General features: G+C 44.3%; 1 protein-coding gene across 1 annotated transcript in view; it reads left to right on the forward strand.

Moving 5' to 3' along the window:
* The first annotated feature begins 5,341 nt into the window (after window positions 1-5,341).
* The window catches only part of LOC135524085 (neuronal cell adhesion molecule-like), a 112,262-nt gene continuing 91,052 nt past the window's right edge, over window positions 5,342-26,551 (forward strand). The window contains exon 1 of the mRNA XM_064951275.1: window positions 5,342-5,474. The gene's annotated coding sequence lies outside the window, so the exon portion shown is untranslated. The remainder of the gene's footprint in view (window positions 5,475-26,551) is intronic.

A 26,551-nucleotide genomic window follows, 5' to 3' on the forward strand; every position in this document is an offset into this window, starting at 1 on the left:
ACTACTCATAAAGAGCATAAGGGCTGCAGTGTATAGTAGGATATAGGAGGACAGGACTGACAACATAGAAATATAATTACTAGATTGACCATCCCATTCTAGTCCATAGAAAGAATATGACTTAATTCAGTAATAACAATAGGCCTTAATTATAGGCTATTAATTTCCCTGGTCCCTTACAATTGAACAGGACTGCAGGGTACAGGAGAGGAGGACAGGGTACGCTGACTGCTACACTTTATGAGTAGTATATGGTATGTATTCATTCCGAAATCCTGTTATTGTGCTTTTTATTGATTATCTGTGTTTTTGTATCGTTTTTTCCATGCAATAATGGACCAATAATGCTTTTCTGTATCCAAATCTGAACAGCAGTGAGATGGTTTGAAAACAAGAGAGATCATTTCCCATGTATTCTGACATTAACCCGGCCCTATTTTCTCAAATGTTGGATCAGTTACTTCTGTTCCTTTTCCAAATGATAATAACTGTCCAATTGAAATCATTTATTTATTATTATATGCTCCAGTTCTCAACATAACCAAAAATCTAAATTTGGCTAACTCACAGTAAGGCAGCTTGCGGGTTTGCCCAGTGTGTAGTAGTTAGAAGCAAAATTAAGGGTGTTGTTTTTTTTTGCCAAATCAGGCGTATTTAAGCCTGTTAAGGATTAGACCCTTCTTTTCAATTTCCTCCTAAAATGACATACCCAAATCTAACTGCCTGTAGCTCAGGACCTGAAGCAAGGATATGCATATTCTTGATATTATTTGAAAGGAAACACTTTGAAGTTGTCTAAATGTGAAATGAATGTAGGAAAACATAACACAATAGATCTGGTAAAAGATAACACAAACCAAAAAAACACATTTTCTATTTTTATTGCATCATCTTTGACATGAAAAATAAAAGCCATACATTCAGATAGGATGCTGGAGGTAATTTAGATTGTTTCCACAAGAGGGAAATAGTGTATGTGCAAAGTTTCAGACTGATAACTTCAAGAATGAGCGAGGTACATGACATTTAGCATGAAGTCACCCAGATGTCCCTCACGAGTTGCCCAAATATACCCAAGTGGCCTCCAATGGGCCAAATTGGTAAATTGATACATTTTCAAGAACGTAACTATAGAGAACATACAAAAATGCAAATAAAAATGCAAGTTTACACACTCCCAGGAATGTCATACATGATGGACCATTAGCTTCCCTAAATGAAAGGTACTAACAGAAGACCAGACAAAAATGCTGATCCAATGTCTCCAAACACAGAAGTGAAATATTCAATCCCTCCCAAACAGAGTAACGTTACACCATAGTAACTTGCGTGCAGACAGTGACCATTTCCAGTAGTGTGACTGTCTAGCATGATGTGGTTGGTTCCATCCAAAGAATTAGAATGAATGATTCTAATTCTTTGGTTCCGCCATGGCAGGCTGCCGATGGCTTCTTGTGCTAAACCAGAGATAATGCATGTGTTGGAACATCAACATGCACTGAGAGGCTGTGCCTGAGTGATTCACTGACTCGCTCAGGGTTGAATTGAGATGAAATGTCCTTCTTTCAAGCGTCACATGACCAGATCATCAGAGCCGCCTTAGATGTGAAAAGGATCATCCCATAGGATACTGCTTCATCATGATTATTGGTGCAATCACTGGTGTCACACCCTGATCTGTTTCACCTGTCTTTGTGCTCGTCTCCACCCCCCTACAGGTGTCACCCATCTTCCTCATTATCCCCAGTGTATTTATACCTGTGTTCTCTGTTTGTCTGTTGCCAGTTCATCTTGTCTTGTCAGGTCTTACCAGCGTGTTTTCCTGTCTCCCTGCTTGCTCAAGTTCTGTTCCTGTAATGGGTGTGTGTCGGTGGCAGGGAAGTCAGGTGCAGGAAAACAAACTTGGGAGGGATTCAGAGACATATGTTTCCATAGCCTCCGTCTCTGCCTGTGAGAGGGGATACACATGACTCCTGGGAAGTGCAGCATCTACCAGGAGATCTATCGCACAATCGTCCCGTCGATGAGGTGGTAATTGAGTCGCCTTCTTTTTGGAGAAGGCGAGAGCCAAATCGGCAAATTCAGGGGGAATGCGCACGGTGGAGACCTGGTCTGGAGTTTCCACCGTAGTAGCACCAATGGAAACCCCTAAACACCTACCTGAGCACTCTCGCGACCACCCCGTGAGAGCCCTCTCTGACCAAGAAACAGTGGGGTTATGACCAGCTAACCAGGGTAGGCCCAGCACCACGGGAAACACAGGAGAGTCAATAAGGAAGAGACTATTTCTCTCCGTATGACCCCCCTGCGTCACCATGCCCAACGGTGCGGTGACCTCCCTAATTAACCCTGACCCTAATGGTCGGCTATCTAAGGCATGAACGGGGAAGGGCACATCCACGGGAACAAAATAGGGATCCCTAAACTATAGGCTAAAGCACTATCAATAAAATTCCCAGCTGCGCTTGAATCGATGAGCGCCTTATGTTGGGAATGCGGGGAAAATTCAGGGATCGTAACAGACACAAACATATGTACAAAAGAGGGCTCTGTGTGAGAATGGTGCTGGCTCACCTGGGGTAACACCAGAGCACCCTGCCTGCTGCCTCTATTCCAAGAGGAACCAACCCGGCACCGACCAGCAGTGTGACCTCTGCGGCCACAGATGGTGCACGAGCAGGGACTCCCTCCGGTGTCCCTGCGCACCACCCCTCCCAGCTCCATGGGTATTGGAGAGGGAGTGCGGGAGGATAGAACCACCAGACACCGATCTGAACGTCCGCGAATAGCCAGCAGGTTGTCTAGCTGGATTGACAGGTCCACCAGCTGGTCAAATGTGAGGGTGGTGTCTCTGCAGACTGCAACGATAATGGTCAATCAGGGCCCTGTTGTTCCATCCCGCGCCGGCAGCCAGGGTCCTAAACTCCATGGCGAACTCCTGGGCGTTCCTCGTCTCCTGCCTCAGATGGTAGAGGCGCTCACCCGCCACTCCACCCTCGTGTAGGTGGTCGAAACCTACCCGGTAATGGCTGGGGAACTCCTCAAACTGGTCCAACGCCGCATCTAACCCTCTCTCCACACAGCGTTGGCGCTGGAAGAACTCCCTGTCTCTCCCAGCGGTCCATTGTCTGGACAACGCGGTCCATGGCGGCGCCAAGACGGTAAAGTAAAACGGTATGCTCCTGGACGTGCTCTTCCACCTCAATGGCCGGGTACCCTCTCCTGCTGACTCCATAGTATTGGTCAGAGATTCTGTAATGGGTGCGTGTCAGTGGCAGGGAAGTCAGGCGCAGGAAAACGAACTTGGTATAAACGGAGTCGTTTAATAAATGCCCATAAAACTCCAAAAACCAAAATAACAAAAAATAACATAAGTGGGTACAAAACCCGCCGCACACCGACATATGACTTGCACAAACATACAATAAAACAATCTCCGACAGAACATGAGGGGAAACAGAGGGTTAAATACACAACATGTAATTGATGGGATTGGAACCAGGTGTGAAGGAAGACAAGACAAAAACAATGGAAAATGAAAAATGGATCAACGATGGCTAGAAGGTCGGTGACCGCCAGAACAAGGAGAGGGACCGGCTTCGGTGGAAGTCGTGACAGTTCCCTAGTTTCCCTGGTTCTGACCATTCTGCCTGCCCTGACCCTGAGCCTGCCTGCCGTTCTGTACCTGCCTGACTCTGACCTGTTTACGAACCTCTGCCTGTCCTGACCCCAAGCCTGCCCGCTGTTCTGTACCTTTTTGACTCTGCCCTGGATGACAGACCTCTGCCTGCCTTTGACCTGTCTTTTGCCTGCCCCCTGTTTGGGTCAATAAACATCTGTGACTTTAGCTGTTTGCATCTGGGTCTTATCCCGAGTAGTAACCCACCATGAAGTAATTAATAATTTTGTTTCCATGTACTAGGAAGCTACGTGTTCTTTTCTTGGGCTTCATGAATCGGACTGAAAGACCTTGAAAAATAAAAAATGCAACTGACTGAAAGTATAAGGGCATATCGGTGAATAAATGCAGTGGTCAAGGCAATGATGGCGCCAGTGCAATGAGTAGAGCTTACTCGGCACATATCAGACCGAGAGCCTAATGCTTCTTTGGTAGTTCTTTATGAGTTTTAGTTTAGAAAACGACCTCTCCGCAGAAGCGACAGCTACAGGGATGGTAAAAACAGCTTGATCGCTGTCGAAACATCGGGGAAACTGGTGGCAGAAGGGAGTGGTGCTTGAAATACAGTTGTTCTGCAATATCTTTAATTAAGCCTCTCATTCTCCTTAATTGCCGGCCTCAACACGTTACGGAAACAGATGAACGGTATAGAAATCTCTAGGGACAGGTCGTCTGGATATTGGACAGACAATATGGCAGATGCAAACAGATTATTTTCATCTGTAGCGGACAACAGTTCTTGAGTGCTTGAACAAAAAAAAGTGGTTTGTGATTTTGGTCATACCGGTGAACCGGCATTCGAGATTATTATTATTTTAACTAGGCAAGTCAGTTAAGAACAAATTCTTATTTACAATGACGGCCTACTCCGGCCAAACCCAGACGACTCTGGGCCAATTGTGCACCGCCCTGTTGGACTCCCAATCACGGCCAGTTGTGATACAGCCGGGAAATCGAACCAGGGTGTCTGTAGGGACACCTCTAGCACTGAGATGCAGTACCTTAGACTGCTGCATGTATGGTTGCAATATGAACAACCCTTTGTCTCTGGTATATCCCCAGTAACATGGGGTGAACAGCTGCCGTGATTGCTCTCTATCTAATAGCATAGACAGTGAGACAGACTTGCCCAGCAGTTCCGACTTTGTTGACTTAAGACAACGTGTTGTGTATTTTTTAAATTGAGAAATCCTGCAAATAGAGGCACTAATGTGCTGTTTCTGCCTGAAGGGTGACAGATAATAGACAAACATTGCATACTGTAAATATGTTGTTTTTGTTTATGCTCCTCCATTATAATTCGTGATTACACATACATCCAAAATTATAAATCGGATTATAAATTGTTTATAAACGGTTAAATTTGCAAATGAACTTTCACTCACCCCTCTCATTTCAAGAAGATGATTAATACAATAGCAACAGGGAATCATTTATACAATACAGCATGTACAATTATTTTAGCCTGCATGATCCTTTACCCCTTACAGCTGTTCTCCATCTGTGATGTTGAAAGAAACTGGGGACCGATTTGGAATTTGGAAACCTATTTTGTCAAATTGGTCCAGCGCTCGAGGCCACCCCCATCCGTCCGCAGCGGCGCTGCAGTGTGCGCGCTTGAAGAGAGAGCGCGCTATCTTGTGAACGGATGAGATAGAGAGAGAGAGAGCGAGAGGAGGAGAGGACCAGTCAAGCAGCAGAGGCAAGTGGAAGCTCAACGGACGGACGCGGTTCCAACTGAAAATACACACTCTACTGCAAGGACCTGGAAGAAAGAGCGCACCTCACACTGCAGGTTAGTTAAGTAAATCATGTTTTTATGCCATAACATCCCAAAGGCAGAATGAGAATCGTATGACGCCTTCGTTCATTCAGTAGTTTATGCGTGCGAACGTAGGATATATGCTGTCTTGAGGCTATCAAGAAACGAATCATCGTGTTCGTTAAATTGCCGGAGCCAATTAAACTGCATGTTGTATACCCTACATATGGAACCAGTAACAGTATTTAGATTACTTCTTATGTGATACAGAAATGTGGTATATTACTCAGAACAGGTGTAGCCTACAGCTAGCGTTGGGACACAACATCGGGAGTCTGTGTATTGGTCCTACAGCCCTGTACATCAGTCTGTGCATCAGTGTGGTTGGTCAGGTGGACAAGTTGTCAACAATGTTAGATTTTGCGATGGCATCAATTGTTCATTTGTAGGTTATGGCTGTTGAACAAATGCTAGTCAACCCAAGGCGCACTTCACAGCACCCCAAATGCGTGTGCCGCTATGCGAGTGACAATCTTTTTTTTTTAAAACTTCACTGAAGGTTTTCCACAAAAGAGAGAGAAAGAGCGAGAGAGGGAGAAAAAGGGAGGAAAGGGAGCGAGAGAGAGTGAGAGAGAGAGAGAGAGAGAGAGAGAGAGAGAGAGAGAGAGAGAGACAATATGTAATGCATTTGTGTAAAGGGCCTACGCACATGACTCAAGTTTGGTATTTGGTATTCGAGTAGATTTGGTCAGTTGATCGAAATCAAATAATGCGTTTGCTGTTATTTCACATGCGAAATGTCACGCTTGATTCGATTTCTCAAAATGTACAGGTGCAAATCAAATGTTGTGTTTCGTTTAATGTGTTGACACCAATATCTAGCTTACTCCATTTTCTCGAAATTGTCATTATTCTAATTAGAATAATCCCCCTGGAGATGTCCTTGTTCCATCTGTCACGTATTCGAGATGTTAATAATCAAGCCAAACAATTGCATTACTGCAAAAACATTCCCACCCATGTCTTACCCTACTCCCCCTCCCACCCCCCACTCTGTCCCCTTGTCAGGCAAGCTTAATTCATTCATAGTGTACCCAGTTCCCCCCCCCCCTCCCTTCAATACAAACAAACTCACACAACCAAACACTCGCCACTTTCACTTTCCAGACACACACAAACACCCAAACACACACATGTGCACACAGACAGAAACACACGCACGCACACACACACACACACACACACACACACACACACACACACACACACACACACACACACACACACACACACACACACACACACACACACACACACACACACACACACACACCCAAACACACGGCACATTTACGTCTCAGTCCAATGAATACAATGCTAACGACTAACGATGAATGACTAATGCTTTTATCTGTCTTCTGGCTGTGACCGACGTTCTAGGTGTGTTTGTTCCGTCTGAGCAGACTATTGTTAATCTCCCGAAGTAGATAACGACTCCCTGACCTCCCCTATGGCATCTGCATTCATCCTGAGAGAGCGGCCCAAATATGTGTTTGTGTCTCCTATTGTTGATTGTTGCTTGTGTACCCTGCCCTGGTGTTCCTTATTGGTTTTTTAATTTACCCATGGATTATATCTGATCTAATTGTAAGATCAGTTTGTTACCATCACTTTACAGATTTGTGACCCAGAGAGACCCCCTCTGGGCAGCAGTCTCAAAGGGACACTAACGGTGAAAACGGAGGAAAAACAACCGGTTATAATGTCGTCCTTTGATGTTCCGGTCATTTTTTAACCTTTCTGTACTCCCTGCTGTCACCTCAGTGACTTTTGCGGTTTAGTTGACAGCTGTCGTCTGGCAGACCGTTGTTGCTCATCCGTACGGCCATTGCTGAGAATGGGACGAGATAATACACAGTGACCTTAGCAGACTGGTGACCTAGATATCTGGTCCTTTGCTCTTCACTGCTTTCACCCAGCTCCAGTGCCACATGGAGATTTGCATAACTGTAATGGATCACCATAATTACCATTTACTGGTTGTGGTATCTGTGGTATTGTGCGTGTGTGTGTGTGTGTGTGTCTGTGTGTGTGTCTGTTGAACGTGTGAGTGTCTCTGTGTGTGCGTGTGTGTCTGTGTGTGTGTGTCTGTTGAACCTGTGTGTGTCTCTGTGTGTGTGTGTGTTTTGTTTTCATGTGTGTGTGTTTTGTTTCACTTATTTGTATGTGGCATTATGAGAGTCCCAGTTTCCCAGTAGATGATAAACCTAGAAGTGGCCGGTCCTTAGAGTGATGGGAAAGGCTGGGGTGGAGAAGAGGAAAATGCCACTTATTCAACACTGTGGGCTGGTGAAGCATGCAGACTATTCTGTGAGAAGGGACTTGTTCTCTGTCTTCGGTCGTCTGCCAGGCAGTTGCTAGCTTGTGTTTTCACCCCCCCCCACCAAGACAGCAGGACAATGTGTCTCAGTCATACAACCAACGCACTCAGCCTGGTCTAGTCATGCTGATGTCATAGCGGTTCCTCTGGAAGAATTGAATATCAACTTTTATGACACGTTCCTATTTGAATGTTCTTTTTGGGAGAGACTGCGTGCGTCAAATCAACCGTTATTGGTCCAGAACGGAAGTGTTGAAGGACGTTCGAGCCAAGACGGTTCATTTGGAGCTATTGAATCACGGAATGGAGTCCCACTTGTGGAGCTGTGTCCGTTTAGTAAAGGCAGATGTCACTAGTCTGAATAGTTTACTTTTGATCATGCAGTTCTTGATGCTTTCTTTGGAGTTTTTTGTTAAACAAAAACAACACAGACCTACAGTATATGATTATTCTTTGTGTCTCAGTGGTTGTTACTTGTAAGACACATGTTTGTACCCTGGGGGTTACCATTCTTTAGTTATACCGTATGTCCTCACGGGTCGGTCAGTCGGACAGGTAGTGAAAGTGCACTCTTGCTTTGAATGGAGAATATTATTTAGCCATGATCTGAATGTAGCCGGTCTGCCACTCAATAATATGAATGTCTGCTACTGACGGCTGACCTGCTCTGATGTAAGTGATCCCAGGCGAGTAAGAGAGGCCCATGTACATCCATTAGTGTCACCAGGGTCTGGACCTGTCTCTCTGTGTGTGTGTGTGTGTTTCGTGTGTGTATGTGTGTTCCCATAGGACCAGGCAGGCGTCACAGTGAAAATGCTTTAGTCTAGCTTCTCTGTCACACCCCTGTCCTCCACACTGCCGGCAGATGAATGTCTCATTAGGGGGACCACCATAGAAACACAAAGTGTGCATCCCAAAATGACGCCCTACTCTCATGATACCCACCCTACTCCCAGGGCTCTGGTCAAAAGTAGGGCACTATGTAGAGAATAGGATGCCCTTTGGGACGCAGCCATATAATAGTGTTCTGTCTAATTCTGTGAGGACCACCGGGTGACTGTGAATGATATCCCTCCCTCGGTCTCGCTGCTGCTTGGCTGTCTCTGCCTGCTCAACAGACATGACATGGGGCTGGATGTGTCACGGTTTTTAAAGGTCCATTGCAGCCATTTGTATCTCAATATTAAATAATTTCTGAGTAACAATGAAGTACCTTACATGGATTGTTTTAAATGAAAATGGTCAAAAAGAAACAAAAATGGCTTCTTAGCAAACAGCAAATTCTCAAGCAAGAATTTTGCTAGGACTGTCTGGGAGTGGGGAGGGGAAAACTGAAAATTAGCTGTTATTGGCAGATAGGTTTGGAACTCTCTTTCTTATTGGTCTATTAACTAATTTACCTCTAGGTGATCATACCAGGCAGGCCAAAACTATCCCACCAAAAAAGCTGACATTTCCACCAGCCTTTTCAAACAGCTCTTACGCTAAAAGGGCATTATCATAATTTTCATAATTTTATTCCAAACTCATAGTGTAGAAATATATCTAAAACACAGGAAATCACATTTCTGACTGAAATGGGCCTTTAATAAACATATGCATGTATTCAAATCTGCTTAGAGAGGCAAGCACGCACGCACGCACGCACGCACGCACGCACGCACGCACACACACACACACACACACACACACACACACACACACACACACACACACACACACACACACACACACACACACACGCCTGAGTAGTGACAAGCTGGTGAAGCGCAATTAGAGTTTCACACTTGGTTAGCCACTGGTACTAATGGGGATTGACAGGTTCCTGTCCTGTCCTCTGCTTTCCTCTCCTCACAGCTGCACACTGTAGTTGTTTACACCATAGACCTAGATTTATAATGTCTTAGAAAAAGTGGCGAGGTTAGGTGACCCGTACATTGTGACAACAGACTGATTCTGGACTGACTCAGACACGATTGTCTCGACTAGAAACAATCCATTTTGGTTGATTCTCACTGTTGCTGTAAACAGTAAGAATTGAGGCGGCAGTGTAGCCTAGTGGTTAGAGCATTGGACTAGTAACCGAAAGGTTGCAAGTTCAAATCCCCGAGCCTACAAGGTACAAAATCTGTCGTTCTGCCCCTGAACCGGCAGTTAACCCACTGTTCCTAGGCCGTCATTGAAAATAAGAATTTGTTCTTAACTGACTTGTCTAGTAAAATAAAGGAAAAAAATAGCGCTTTCTTCTTGAGATTCCTTGTGTAGCGTTTCATTACCCCAACATCAAAAGTAATAGGATATTGTTTGGCTTGTTGTACTATACACGAAACACGCAAGAGACCTGGAGCTACACAAAGGGTTATAGTAGTGTTAGGCTATATGTGTGCTCCTTATTACCTAGCTAGCTATATGACTTTGTGGTCAAGAATCTCAAGCCAGGACAGTGTTTGGTTGCTAGGGTAGATGTCCGATTTTACAGGAGTGGTCAGTCAATGGTCTGGTCTGCCCTGGTCCCTTCCTAGCTCCTAGCTGAAGTAGCAGTCCAAAGTGAATCAACTATTGTTATCAATGTGCTCTTTAATACCTAACTGTTTTATTAGCTTGTGGTCATTTGTTTGGTTGCTAGGACAGATGGCACAGAAGGGGTGGTTAGTCGGTCAGCGGTCAGTCTCACCCATTTGGCAGCAGCAGTAGCCCCACGGTGACTGAATTATTACCCATGTCAGGTTATTATGCCATTATAGCCGCCCGACCCAATCGCTCAAGGTTACCCCGGGATACGGTATTATCACCCTCCCATGTAAGGGTTATTACACCCCTCGGTGAGAACAAAGGTGAAGCGATGCTCTTTTCTGTTCAAACGGACTGTGAGGGATCAACTAGCAGAAAGCCTCCTGTCAAAGTGGGTGGTGAGGAATTGGTAGATAATAGGATGTGATGTTGTGGGTTTAATGTTCTATGCTCCCCTGCCCAATAGAGTCCACATGAACAGGCTAACCCGCCATCGTTGATTTGAACAATGCAACGTAAACCACGTGAGCTTCTAGGCGGTTAGCTAGCATGGGGATTCATTCTTCTCAACCGGACTTACCTGAATTTATTCTCTGTGATACGAACGAGACTAAGTTGAGAGGGATGGGGGTTGAAGGAATGAAGGATGTGTTTGCTAGTCTGCTTCTCTGTGTCCTCCTCACAAGTTACTCTTTAAAAAAATATGTTTTTTTACCACCCATTGGAAAGAAGTGGGGGGTGGAAGAAGGGAAATTGGGGGAGAAGGGTGGACGCGAGGGGTGTGTGGAAGCATTTTGGGGGGGGATCATGTACCTAATGGAACGCAGAGAAGGGGCAAGGGGAACAAAAGAGGGTCTGTTTTTGCCCCGTCCCCACTGGCTGGGCCGTTGTTCTTGGAGCATTTCTTGTGAAGTAGGGGGGGGGGGGCTGCCGGATCAGGGGGCTGGGGACTCGGGAGTCTGGGCTACAAGCCTGGGCACTGGCTGGATCTCTGTTTTGAAGAGAAGATCTGGATATTTGTTTGAAGGCCAGAGATTTTATAGTGGAGGAAAACAATCTCAGCCTATAGCCAGCCCCAGCCCTGACCTCAGCCACAGCTCCATCCCCAGCCCAAACCCCAACCTCAGTCTCGGCCAATGCTCCATCCCCAAACCCAGCCCCTGCCCCAGGCTCTTGCTAAGTACTGCATGGGCAGTGGATATGTGCGAGAAATGGACACCTGCTCTGAAGAGGGTCACAGTGGAAGAATGCCACAGCAGCTGCATGACGCTGTCCTCTAGTCTGTCCATTGAGACAGATAGCAGGACAGGAGTGCTACCCTAGCAGCAGGATGCTGTGGAAGTATGTTCTTTAGTGAAGGGAGCGTGCACTTGAATGCTCCCGAGAACATGCTCATGCTTCCTTCCTCTCATTCGCATAGGCTTAAGAAGAGCCCATCACCCTCCTTCCTCCCCCTTCGGCCCCCATTCCTCCCCCCTCTCTGTTGACATAATGGTTTGGCCCACTTGTGTTGTCTAATTGCTCAGCAAATATGCCACGACAGCCCTTATCCCGCTTTTCAAGTCTAAGATTTAAAGAGCCAGGCCTGGGCCTGCCAAGAAAGAATGACATTAAACCTACCACCTGCTTCCTTCAACACTCCCATGCTCTGTGTCTGATGTAGTTATCTCTTAGAAAAAATATGCACTATGCAGAAATCGCTCCGCCATTTAATGGCGGCTAAAATTCTAATAGTTCTCCTAAATTCTCTTAATCCAATACAGGATTAAGATTGAATCCTATTACACCGGCTCTGATGCTCGTTGGATGTGGCAGGGCTTGAAAACTATTACAGACTACAAAGGGAAACCCAGACGTGAGCTGCCTAGTGACAAGAGCCAACCAGATGAGTTAAATGCCTTTTATGCTCACTTCGAGGCAAGCAACACTGAAGCATGCACAAGAGCACCAGCTGTTCTGGATGACTGTGTGATAACGCTCTAGGCAGCCGATGTGAGCAAGACCTTTACACAGGTCAACATTCACAAAGCCGCGGGGCCAGATGGATTACCAGGACGTGTACTCAAAGCATGCGTGGACCAACTGGCAAGTGTCTTCACTGACATTTTCAACCTCTCCCTGACGGAGTCTGTAATACCTACATGTTTCAAGCAGACGACCATAGTCCCTGTGCCCAAGGAAGCGAAGATAACCTGCCTAAATGATTTCTGCCCCGTAAGCACTCAGTAACCATGAAGTTCTTTGAGAGGCTGGTCATGGCTCACATCAACAGCATCCTCCTGGATACCCTGGACCGACTCCAATTTGCATACCGCCCCAACAGATCCACAGATGATGCAATCTCAATCGCACTCCATACTGCCCTTTCCCACCTGGACAAAAGTATGTGAGAATACTGTTCATTGACTACAGCTCAGCGTTCAACACCATAGTGCCCAAGAAGCTCATCACTAAGCTAACGACCCTGGGACTAAACACCTCCCTCTGCAAGTGGATCTTGGACTTCCTGACGGGCCGCCCCCCAGGTGGTAAGGGTAGGCAACAACACGTCTGCCACGCTGATCCTCAACACTGGGGCCCCTCAGGGGTGTGTACTTAGTCCCCCCTGTACTCCCTGTTCCCTGCCAAACACGACTCCAACACCATCATTAAGTTTGCTGAGGACACAACAGTGGTAGGCCTGATCACCGACAACGATGAGACAGCCTATATGGAAGAGGTCAGAGAACTGGCAGTGTGGTGCCAGGACAACAACCTCTCACTCATTGTGAGCAAGATTAAGGAGCTGAATGTGGACTACAGGAAAATACGGGCCGAACAGGCACCCATTAACATCAACGGGGCTGTTGTGGAGCAGGTCGAGAGTTTCAAGTTCCTTTATGTCCACATCAACAAAGATCTATCATGGTCCAAACACACCAAGAAGAGAGAACGACAAAGCCTTTTCCCCCTCAGGAGTCTGAAAAAATTTGGCATGGGTCCCCAGATCCTCAATAAGTTCTACAGCTGCACCATCGAGAGCATCCTGACCGGTTGCATCACCGCCTGGTATGGCAACTGCTCGGGATCTGACCGTAAGGCGCTACAGAGGGTAGTGCGTACGGCCCAATACATCACTGAGGCCAAGCTTCCTGCAATCCAGGACCTATATAATAGGCGGTGTAAGAGGAAAGCCCATAAAACTGTCTGAGACTCCAGTCACCCAAGTCATAAGACTGTTTTCTCTGCCACCGCACGGCAAGCGGTACTGGAGCGCCAAGTCTAGGTCCAAGAGGCTTCTAAATAAGACTGCTGAACAATGAATTAAGTGGCCACGGGACTATTTATATTGACCCCCCCCCCCCCATTTGTTTTGTACACTGCTGCTACTCGCTGTTTACTATCTATGCATAGACACTTCACCCCTACCTACATGTACAATTGACCTCTAACCTTTACCCCCACTCACTGACTTGTATATAGCCTTGTTATTGTTATGTTATTGTGTAACTTTTTATTATTTGTTACTTTATTTTATTTGGTAAATATTTTCTTAACTCTTCTTGAACTGCACTGTTGGTTAAGGGCTTGTGAGTAAGCATTTCACGGTAAGGTCTACGCTTGTTGTATTCGGCACATGTGACAAATACAATATTATTTGATTTAATTTCTGTTTATGTGTGTAAGTATGGTGTAAAGACTCATCATATCATCTAAACCGCTGTGAAATATATTTTCCACAAACAAAAAATATAGTATTTTCAGTTTCTGAAGCTGGTGTGCAAAACCGGAAAGTAAAAGATGCAAAAATGAAACTCTCTGCACAGGAAGCATAGCAATAGCGCACATAGAACAGATCTACCACTTCTTAGAGGTTTTCTCAATGAGAATGGCAGATCTATAATTCACATTTCTACGTCAATTTGGTCAGCACTCCCCAAAAAAGTTACATATTGCAGCATTAAATGGATGTTATGTCACCACTGTATGTAAACTATGGCGTAGTGGCACATGCAGCAGAGTGAGAGCTTAGTGCAGCTTCATCCCTTGAAAAATCGGTCTTTTCCAAAAGCTGACCTCATCAGGATAACCTGGTGAAATGAAGGTTAAATAGGAGGTTAGTTTCATTCATCCAGGCCCATCACATGAAACGGTGATTGATTTAACCGGATGAAGGTAGACACTTGGCTGCCAACACATGAATAAAAGGTGACAAAGGAGTTTTTCTATGGTTCAGGAGGCCGACTGAACCTTGTGACTCATTTTGGTCCTGGTTCCCTAATACCGCTGCCGTCTCCACCCCCCCCAGTCTCCGCTCCAAGGTTAGGGACCATGTCACCAGCTCAGCCTCCACTACTGAAGGACTCTTAATCCAACTGGGATGACAGCTTGGCTCTCTTTCCCCTGTTTCTGTGGCACTGGATAGATGCTGAGACCAATGAGCTTTTCTTCCTTCCGCCTTTTTTCATCCCCTAAAACCCCAAACACAGCCACGGGAATCCTGGGAAAATTCTCCCCTTGGGGGGCGAGACAAAGAAATGGGATGGTAAACAAATCCTACTGCAAATCTATCAGAGATTTTCTCTTCCTCCATTTCCATTCAGCCCCAGATAAATGTTCCAATCCATGTCCCTTTTGAGATTTCTTTACAACAAAAAACAGTGCTGCCTCTGGTTGGTGTTTTTCTGTTGTTCTCCTCCCTGCCTGTGTGACGCGTTGTTTAAAAGCATAATCTATACACCACCATAATCCTTCTGTGTCTATGGCTTCAAAATGATTAGAGAAGATTGAGGTCAAAAAACGAAGTAGAATCCCAAAAGTAGTCCCCCGGTAAACCCATTCCCCCTTTCTTGGTAACACCCAATCGGGCGCCCTGATCCCCAGGTCACATGTTGAGGGACATTCAAACGGATTAATCAGCTCCAGCGTCAGAACAATGAGTATTAGCCATGTTTGCTGAGAGTCTAATGCATTCTGTCAGCTATGGAGATTTTTTTCTCTCTCAGGCGAGGGTGCTGCCACAGTAAGTCCTGGTAAGGGAAGGAGTTGGGGGCAGAGCTGGCACCAGGAATGTTGTTATGACTCTGAGAGGACTGTTCCTTCGTTATTTACATCCCTATGATTCCCATTTTGATTTGTTTTTCTCATTTAAAATATATACGGGACATTTACCAAACCAATCCCGACCAACTCCAAGCCTGTATAGCAGTTAGTGACTAGGAAGAAGGGATATGGGTAAGAAGACAATGAAAGGGGAGAGAGTGGCGCAGAGCTGGCGTCAGGAGTGTTGTTTTGAATTTTCCATGAGAGAATTGTTTACTGCTTGATGTATTAATAACCCTACGTGTAATCTCAATAGTGCCACGACGCGTACAGTAATTGGGATGTACTCGTCATCTCATTATATTACACTTACGTGATTCATACTGTGTTTCGATTACTTGTAATCTGCACCTCAGGATTGGGACGTCATTAAGATGTTTTGTTTTTTGGGAAGGTTGGATGTTTCCCCCGAAGTACTCAGGCTGTATGTGTATAATAGAGGTTCAAACGTTTCTGTCTGTTCCATATTCTTCTTCTATATCCTTCGTCTTCTCTTTGTCTCCCACAAAACGGGCCACTTTTGCGTGAGAAAACCACTGCATGAATGAAAAGACTAAAAGAGAATTGGCACCGAGAGGACAACAGCCACAGCGACACAGCGAGTTGACTAGAATACGATGCCAGAGCAATTTAAGATCAAACACACTACAGTGGAATAGAAATCAATGTAATCTCGTTCCTCTGTCTGTAGTCCCCCTCCTTCCCTGCTTCTCTGAGTCAGAGCTCGACTTGCTCTTTGGTGGCTCTGAAAGAATGTCATTGTCACTAAGGCAATTCCCGCCCCTAGCCCCAGCAGTGAAGAGGATGGAGGGATGAATGGTGACTTCATTTATCAGACACCTCAGAGGCTGGCTGGGCTTGATAACCCAATCAAACGACCAGTGTGGCTGAGAGGTCTGTCTGGGGCACCAGAGCGCTTGTCTGTCTGGTCTGGTCTGTCTGTCTTGTCTGTGTGCTTGCAGGTCTTTGAATGGTGTCCTGGTGATCTGATCTATATTTTGAGAGTTCTGAGAACCGGCCATTCCTGGGTAAGAAATGGACTGGAGATAGAGGGGGAGGGTGCCGTGTAGACTTTTCAGACTACTGAGCCAAGCCAAGCTGTACTGAGCTGGCCTGGTTTCGAATCCACCATAGTTGCTGGAACTGTGCTGAAAAGGACAATGAGATTAGAAGGCTCTCATAGTCAACACGAGTCAGTTATTAAATAGGCCATGGATTTTGGTCCCGTTAGTGGACCAACTCTCCGTTGGTATTTGAGTGTTGGTCGAGGTTGAAAGGAGTCCAGATCTAATGAACATCGTACCGTTCGAGGTTGGCTTGTTTGGAGGCTCCGGCCTAGCTCCCTGGCCCCACAGGACAAATGACACATGACCGTATTCAAAAAGCATCTCAAAATAAGATTGCTGATCTAGGATCAGTTACCCGTGTCTGTATAATTGTATTCATTCAAATCTAAAAGGCAAAACCGATCCTATATCAGCAATTGAGACACTTTGTTAATATGGGCCCATAAGTTCTCTTTGAAAGAAGCTACCGTAGCAGACGTTACTCAAAGGGCTAGCTGGGTGACAGAGTGCACCTGCCTACCCACCACCTCGGGAGGAGAAATGCAACACTCAGGATTTTCGTTTTTATTGTCCATTTGTGATGGTGCGTCATTTGAAGGGGAGTTTATATAGTTGTGATAGCTCTTTGAGTGGGAAAAGTGAGACTTCATATAGCTGGTTTTCGAAGTCTGCTCTTCAATGGTTTGATTTGATATTTAACGGTGTGTCGAGGGGAACAGAGCAGATTTGTTTAAAAAAATCCTCATATATTCACCAGAGCTTTTAGCAAATTTCCTGTAGAATAATAGATTGAATTGCGGACGAGGAGAGCTCAAGGTGCTACTGTAGCTTTTGTCCTGTCTCTTCTATGGCTGGTCTCATTTAAAAAAATCTGATGTTTAATCCATTGATTTTATGCAACGGAGAATAGGTATTTTTTTCATGAAAAATTCTAATTTACATGATTGAATGGTGGGGATTGAAAGATATCTAAGCCTAGGATATTTAAATTGGTTCCATTTCCCATACATGCAATATTTTTAGTGGATGATATCCAGAGTTTATAGCTGAGCTACTCAGATAAAGGACCAATCACCTCCCTGAGAGCAGATTACTTTCTGATCTCCATCCACCACTCACTTGCTCTCTCTCTCTCTCTCTCTCTCTCTCTCTCTCTCTCTCTCTCTCTCTCACACTCTCTCACTCACTCACTCACTCACTCACTCACTCACTCACTCACTCACTCACTCTCTCTCTCTCGCTCCCTTTCCTCCCTTTTTCTCCCTCTCTCGCTCGTTCTCTCTCTTTTGATCTTAAGAGATGATAGAACACCAGACGATAGCCCTCTGGAGTCCTCTTAGTGGAATATTCATTACTCAGCGGGTGTGTCCCAAATGACACCCTTTTTCCTATGTGGTTTTGCTACTTTTGACTATGGGCCCTGATCAAAAGTAGTGCACTATATTGGGAACAGGGTGCCATTTGGAATGCAAGCCGATCTCACCCTACTCTCCCCTACGCTGTTGTAAGGTCAAATCCTGACTTTGAATCTGCCTCGGTGTTGCTAGTATTTGCTATCCTTTGTCCCGCTCTTGTCCCCCGAGCTCCACAAGGTTAAGATGAGATAGGTCCCAGGGAAAGGAGACACCATATTTCCTTACCAAGTTGTCGGATCTCTTTTCTTTCTGCTTGTCAAAAGGATGTTGGTACCCAGTACACGCCTTTCTGTGGTAACTGGAGATGCGCTGTTTTTCCCGAGCACCATTCATCAGATGTATTGGAGACACGTTGCTCTCCAGTTTAATTTGTGGTACATGGATATATTACTTTCAACACATTCTTCCCGAGTAGAGTGCACTATTCTGATCCATGGATTATAGTTGTTACTTCTGCTTATTCTGTATCGAGACCAAATCTTCTCAAGCTGAGAAGTACAGAGATATTTAATGCATAAATGTGTACATTTATTTACGTTTCAATTTATGTCAAGATTTCCTGTGATTTCTATTTCCCATATGCTTAAACACAGGCACTTGTTCCCTGAAAGCTAATTACTAAACAAATTAGAATAGGTCCACAACATGAGGGTTGGTTGGATTCACCATGCTCGTCTTCAATGTTAAAATCCCATTAAGCATTTGGCGCCCGAGTCACACTACCACGGGATGAACCCATTATATATACCCAAACCCAACCCTGGGAGAGAGTGATAGCAGCACTGCGCTTTCCTAATCTGACTGCTTCCCCGGTGCCATTGGTTTACAGATAGAATGCCTCCACCATCGTTCCCTGACAGATAAATAACAACACCTCCCACCTTTCCTCCTCCAAAGCGACTTTATGTTAAAGACGGTCATTTTTAGTATGTTTAGGCCTATGGGATCCCTACGGGAACTGAACCCACAACCAGTTGGTGTTTATAGCGTCTTACCAACTGAGCCTTAGGGCCAAAGGCACACAGGACCATGCAAACTACTCCACCAACCCCTGGCCTGGTCCCCATTGCCTCTTGGGTAATGGAACTGGTGGGTTCTATGGTTCCATCGTCCTTTGTGTCAACAACATCCTGGAAGCATTCACACTTACCAAATTACGATCACAGTTTCAGTCAATGGCTGAAACAACCAAGCAATCCAGTAGGGCACAATGCATGACACTTGCATTACTGGTTTGGTTTTTTGAAGATACAAGTGATTGCATGAATTGACCAAGTTTTCCCTCACCATATCTCAAACATCCACATGCTGTACTTTGATGTAGACTTGGAAGTGTAGCAGGGAAAGAGACCCCCCCCCCCCCAGGGTGCGTCCCAAATGGCATCCTATTCCCTACATGGTGCACTACTTTGACCAGAGCACTATGGGACCTGGTCAAAAGTGCTCCAGGTATTGAATAGGGTGCCATTTGGGATTCCTACGGTCTGTGGTTTCATTGGTTTACTACTTCACAAACTTAAATCCTCCACCCCTCTGATCTGTAGTTCTTGGTGTAAATAGAAGCAAACATTGTAGTCCCTTTTCATTTGTTAAAGCCTTTAGGATGCCAGTGTCTTCATTATTGCCTGTGCATTTCATTGACTTTTCCTTTTGGTCCACCATTACTGTGTAACTCTCTATTTTTTAAGAGGCTAATAAACAAACAGGATGCCCCATTGACTCAGGCTAAAGGCTCACTCCTTAATTTGGAAAAACAACAAAATGGCTGCTCCACCACTTGTTTTGCTATAAAGCTGAGGGATGGAGCGGCTGCTGAAGTGTGACCACTCTCAAACAGGGATTTAAAGGATAAAGACAGCTGTATATGTCACCGATTGGGTCTTTAAAGGTTATTCTAACGGATGTTATGTGGTGGCGGTGAGAAGGTGTGAGAAGGGTGAGAAGGGTGATATGGCGAACGAGGAGGCCAGGCTGGGGTGAGAAATGGAAGAGGCAGTGACCGGAGCTTGCTCTCTGTCTCACCGGGGCGCACCATTCTAATCTAGACTGTCTGGCGTAAATATGGCTTTCTCTGGTTTCTTCTTTGATGATAGGAACAATAGGCCTGCTGGAGAGGCGTAGGGTCATTTTTCTCTCTCCCCATGTACCCCTCCCTACCACTCCTCCAAGTGTCCATGCTAGTCACTCACTGTGTCTTCTGCTTTTGCTGTGTGTGATAGAGCTGTAGTATGCCTTTTTCAAGTCACGTACAATGCTGTTCCAATATACTATTACCTTTAAAAAATATATTTACTCGAAGTATGGAGCTATTGCAAAAGCATAGCAAAAGTTTGCGAGACTTTTTACGTTCCAGTTGCCTCATGAGACCAGTGATTGTTTGTGAGTTGTTTGTCCTTGGCCTGAACAGATTGAAACATGGCCAAAGTACAATGTGCTATTTGTCTGCTTTTACAGTATTTCCCAATCCTAGACCATTTGAGTTTGTTTTCATCCTCATCTATCATTCTATTTGGAGGGCTCCCAAGTGGCGGAGAGGTCAAAGGCAATGCATCGCAGTGCTAGAGGCGTCACTAAGGACCCTGGTTCGATCCTGGGCTGTATCACAACCGGCCGTGATCAGGAGTCCCATTGGGAGGCGCACATTTGGCACAGCGTCGTCCGAGTTAGGGGAGGGTTTGGCCGGTGTAGGCCACCGCTGTAAAATAAGCATTTGTTCTTAACTGACTTGCCGAGTTAAATAAAGGTTAAGTAAATACAAAATATCTCAAGTTGTCATTCTGTTTACTATATATTTTCGATTTTATGCTTAAACTGTGAATTTCTATTGGAAAGTAGCAGAGTATTGGCAGCAGCGACCGGCAGCAGCGACCAGCGCATGCCTGATAAAGCTTTGCTGAATCACTTCATTCCAAATGGCTGACTAAAGAAAGGCATAAGAGAGAAAGAGAAATAGTCAAAATTTTAAAGCCATGCATTGGTGAAACGCACCAATGAGACGGAGGTCCATTTGTTACCCATAATATCTAATAGCAAAGACTTTCTATACATTTGACTCCTATTGTTTAGGACTGAGGCATACTGAGTCCACCCGGGACACCTACTACTCAATTGACCGCAATAGTTTTTTTTCTCACATTTAACATGTTTTGTGTGAATATGCTATATTTGAAAGAGTGAAAAGAAATGAGCCTAAAATTGTCCTAGAAAAGGAAAATAATGAAGAGCAATCTCAGATAGGAAAGTACAGTGTTGTCTTGGTGTACGGTCTATGGACTTCATTATATCCCCCTTACTGTCATTGATCTTAGTAGATGAACGGTGAGTCAGTCGCCCTCGAGATTCAGGAAGTAAACTGAAAGTCCAATTTACTCCCGGAACTAACTGAATTGAAACGGAATCAACCCCAACCCTTATGTTGAGTCCGTGATGTTGAACACATCTGTTTAGCTAGGTATATGTGGATCACTATAATTAGTGTGATCACCCAGAGGAAGACTAATCCGATCCAGTAAACAGAACAGCGTTAAGTGGCTTGTTGTGCCGGCACCATGATACCATTCATCCCTCCTCTATCCATTATCTCTATCCATCCGTCCCTCCCTCCGTCCGTCCCTCCATCCATCCGTCCCGCCATCCATCCCTGCATCCAGCACTCGACTGTCAATGTTACAAAATGTTGTCACAATATATGCACAAATCTACTGAATTTTTTGGCTGGGAACCATGTGGACGCATTTAGTGTCAAAGAGTGCAAGCCTGCCATGCTCTAAATGTTGAAGGCCAACCAAGGCTCGCTCTCTCTCTCTCTCTGTCACACACACTCTCTGTGTAGTCTCTCTTTACCATCTAACCTTCCTCCAGACAGAGCTCTCTGCAGCAGTTTTAGTCAGACTAGAGCAGAGCACTCTTGGTAATGCTGTACTGAGACCTGTTAGAGGTCAGTGTTACATAGCCTGTTGTGAGGACCTGTAGTATATAAAATACAGTGTTGGACATGATGTTTCCCTGTCCACCTGTGGTCCTATGAGAATTGTTTTGACTCTGAGTCTTCTCACTGACGTTGAGCTGTTGTAAGATGTGGCCATCACAGCCATGAGAACAATTTTTTTATTGAACACTTCTTATTGACTTTTTTTCTCTTGGCCTCTTGCCATTTGAATCCCAATTATCTGGCAGGGTCTCATTCCTAAACACTGAATCTACTTTGGAGGCTGTGTGCAGGGCGGTCGGTCCACCACCACCCACCAGCACTGACCAGCCTGTGTCACGGTTAGGGTTGCAAAGCTACCGGTAATTTACCAAATTTACCAGAATCTATGGCAATATATGGTAACGTTGGTAATTTATACTTGACTAACTTTAAAAAAAAGAAAGATTAATACAGTGCCTTCAGAAAGTATTCATACCGTTGTAATTATTCCTCATTTTGTTATGTTACAACCTGATTTCAAAATGGATTAAATACAGTTGAAGTCGGAAGTTTACATAAACGAGTTTTAATGACTCCAACCTAAGTGCTTCAACCACTCCACAAACTTCTTGTTAACAAACTATAGTTTTGGCAAGTCGGTTAGGACATCTACTGTGTGCATGACACAAGTAAATTCCACAACAATTGTTTACAGACAGATTATTTCACTGTATCACAATTCCAGTGTGTCAGAAGTTTAGAAACACTAAGTTGACTGTGCCTTTAAACAGATTGGAAAATTCCAGAAAATGATGTCATGGCTTTAGAATCTTATGATAGGCTAATTGACTTCATTTGAGTCAATTGGAGGTGTACCTGTGGATGTATTTCAAGGCCGACCTTCAAACTCAGTGCCTCTTTGCTTGACATCATGGGAAAATCAAAAGAAATCAGCCAAGACCTCAGAAAAAGAATTGTAGACCTCCACAAATCTAGTTCATCCTTGGGAGCAATTTCCAAACGCCTGATGGTACCACGTTCATCTGTACAAACAATAGTATGCAAGTATAAACACCAAGGGACCACGCAGCCATCATATCAGGAAGGAGACTCTTTCTGTCTCATAGAGATGAACGCACTTTGGTGCGAAAAGTGCAAATCAAACCCAGAACAACAGCAAAGGACCATCCCAACCATGAAGCATGGGGGTGGCAGCATCATATTGTGGGGGTGCTTTGCTAAAGGAGGGACTAGTGCACTTCACAAAATAGATGGCATCATGAGGTATGAAAATTATGTGGATATATTGAAGCAACATCTCAAGACATCCGTCAGGAAGTTAAAGCTTGGTCGCAAATGGGTCTTCCACATGGACAATGACCCCAAGCATAATGTTGTGGCAAAATGGCTTAAGGACAACAAAGTCATGGTATTAAAGTGGCCACCAGAAAGCCCTGACCCCAATCCTATAGACAATTTGTGGGCAGAACTGAAAAAGCATGTGCGAGCAAGGGGGCCTATAAACCTGACTCAGTTACACCAGCTCTGTCACGAGGAATGAGCCAAAATTCACCCAACTTATTGTGGGAAGCTTGTGGAAGGCTACCCAAAACGTTTGTCCAAAGTTAAACAATTTAAAGGCAATGCTACCAAATACTATTTGAGTGTATGTAAACTTCTGACCCACTGGGAATGTGAATAAATAAATAAAAGCTGAAATAAATAATTCTCTCTACTATTATTCTGACATTTCACAATTCTTAAAATAAAGTGGTGATCCTAACTGACCTATGACAGGGAATCTTTACTATGATTAAATGTCAGGAATTGTGAAACTGAGTTTAAATGTATTTGGCTAAGTTGTATGTACACTTCGGAAAGTCGGAGGTTTACATACACCTTAGCCAAATACATTTAAACTCAGTTTTTCAACATCATACTTTCAAAATCTTAGCTAGCAGTCAGCATCATGAATCAAGTCGACAATCTACTGGCAAATCCTTTTTAATCCTTGTCATATGAAGAGAAATAATGAAGGGAAATTATAGATGAAACATATCGGTGCTCTTCGGCCATTGGACATAAACATTACCCAACAAGCTGGAAATTGCAAATTCAACAATGAGTGATTTGGAAGGAATCAGTGGCTAACAGAAAACAATCACTAGCCTGCTATTCAGTGGAGTGGGTGCGTGGATCTCTTTTCCATTTTTTTCATGCTCAAAACAACTGTTAACTTGGAACTGGGAAATCTGACTTCAGTGAGTTCAAGACAACTGGGAACTAGCAACTGGGAACTAGCTTTGACTGGGAAAATTAGTTTTGAATGGTCATCCAACTCGGAATTGTAAGTCGGGAACTCGGGCCTCTTTCTAGAGCTACGACTTGAAGATCACTGACGTCATCATGATTCAAATGAGTTTTTTTCTGAGTTCCCAGTTGTCTTGAAAGCACCAAAAATCCAGAGAATGCCAGACTTTGATGTTAAAGTTTGATGACAATATTTGGACCGCCACGCCACCTTCCTGTTCAAGAGAGCACAGCACAACAAGGTGAATCCAAAAATGTCTTGTATGCTACTGCATAAATTATGTTATATGCCAGGGAGATATGTATGCTGTAGCTAAGAAAGTAATACTAAATGTATGTTGTGTAGTAAGCTGTTAGTAGCCCACATGCCTCAACCTAATAATTTGGTCTATTTTTGCCTCTTAATTTCGCCTACTGTTCTGACTTGGGGGTGCACATGTAGCCTACAGTATAAACTGTTTTAGAGGAATGTAACCATTGAATATTGTAAGAGGTTAATTGTCTGCTAATATGCCCCCTTTATTTATCCTACGGTTCTGACTTGTAAGAAAAGCCCATGTTCTGAATTCTGTCGCTGTACATTTCAAATGTGCTTAATAAATAGTTATATTGACTATGTCCGTCCGAGCTTATTAATGTCTTATTCGAAATCATGGATCGCCTCTTATCCGCTTGTCGTCCTCTTGTGCCATAGTTTCTACATCTCAATTGTAAGTAGAAACCACATTTGTTTAAGCAAGTCAGCCATATAAGCTGTGTTTTTTTAAAGCAGTAAATGAGCCTGATTGAACTGTTTCACTGTCAGCAGCAGTGGAAAGTTGTTGGAACTGCAGTATGGACAGCTTTATGTAGGCCCTAACAGTTTGTGGGCACCGTTTGTCACCGTTATAGTGCAATTAATGTATTGTTTAGTGTTGTGTTTTGTTATATTGTGGCTTTGCTGGCATGCATCCACCCCAAAAGGGATTGCCCCACCAGGATTTACATGCTAAAATTGCCACTGTTCACACCCCTGAGTCAATACTTTGTAGAAGCACTTTTGACAGTAATTACAGCTGTGAATCTTTCTGGGTATGTCTCCAAGACATTTTCACACCTGAATTGGGCAACATTTTCAAAATTCATTGCTAAACAACAATTTTCAGGTCTTGCCATAGATTTGCAAGTAGATTTAAGTCAAAACTTTAACTCGGCCACTCCGGAACATTCACTGTCTTCTTGGTAAGCAACTCCAGTGTAGATTTGTCCTCGTGTCTTACATTATTGTCCTGGTGAAAGGTGAATTCATATCCTTGTGTCTGGTGGAAAGCAGACTGAACCTCGTTTTGCCTGTGCTTAGCTCAGAAAAAGCACTCCAATAACATAATGCAGCCACCAATATGGTTGAAAATATGGAGAGTGGTACTCAGTAATGTGTTGTGTTGGATTTGCCCCAAACATAACACTTTGTATTCATTACCCAAAGGGATTTGCTTTGCCACAGTTTTTGCAGTTTCACTTTAGTTCCTTGTTGCAAACAGGATGCATGTTTTGGAATATTTGTATTCTGTACAGGTTTCCTTCTTTTCACTCTGTCAATTAGATTAGTATTGTCAAAACCAAGTCAAATCAAATGTTATTGGTCACATACACATGGTTAGGAGATGTTATTGCAAGTGTAGCGAAGTGCTTGTGCTTCTAGTTCCAACTGCAGTAATATCTAACAAGTAATCTAACAATTCTGGAGTAGTCACTACAACTGTGGAGTAACTACAATGTTGTTGATCCATCCTCAGTTTTCTACGATTACAGCTCCTAAGCCTCCCGAGGCTTCAGTTTGATATATCAATTTAAAACCATCACGTTCTCCCAAAGGGTTTTGTAGTCAATTCAAAACCAGCTAGTCCAGATACACCCCCCCCCTCCTCCAAATTCAGTAGGTCTGCACTGAAAAAGTCATTTTAAAGATCTTAACGTTTTTTCGGTTCAGTTGTTGCAATCTTTTATTGGAGATGCTATTACTTTTCCTTTTGGAATACTAAGGCTTTACTTCAGTTCAGTTTATTCTAACCATGACAGGTGCTCCTGGAACATGAATCCAGAGAGACTCTGATCCTTTGGGACTGTCTCGCTCAATGAGTCAACAAATCAAGGAGCTGAAAGCCCTCAAACAACATGTGACAGACAGCTTAGCAGGAGCAACAAAAACCCCTGTAGTTAAATGATTATCAGCCTTAGTGTCACAAGTACCTGTGTTTGATTGTGAGTTAAAAATACTCCCTTGTATGGATTTAGGGTTATTTGGGTTCTCTTCCTAAAGTCCTTGTTGTTTTGTGATGTGATTGCTATTCCTCAGACCAAGCCAAGTGAAACCATTAATCCCATTAAACCATTAACTGTTTTAAAGTCACAATTGTCCTCATGGTGAAATCCCTGGGCGGTTTCCTTCCTCTCCG

Source organism: Oncorhynchus masou, chromosome 31, assembly GCF_036934945.1.
Source record: "Oncorhynchus masou masou isolate Uvic2021 chromosome 31, UVic_Omas_1.1, whole genome shotgun sequence".
Classification (NCBI taxonomy): Eukaryota; Metazoa; Chordata; class Actinopteri; order Salmoniformes; family Salmonidae; genus Oncorhynchus; species Oncorhynchus masou.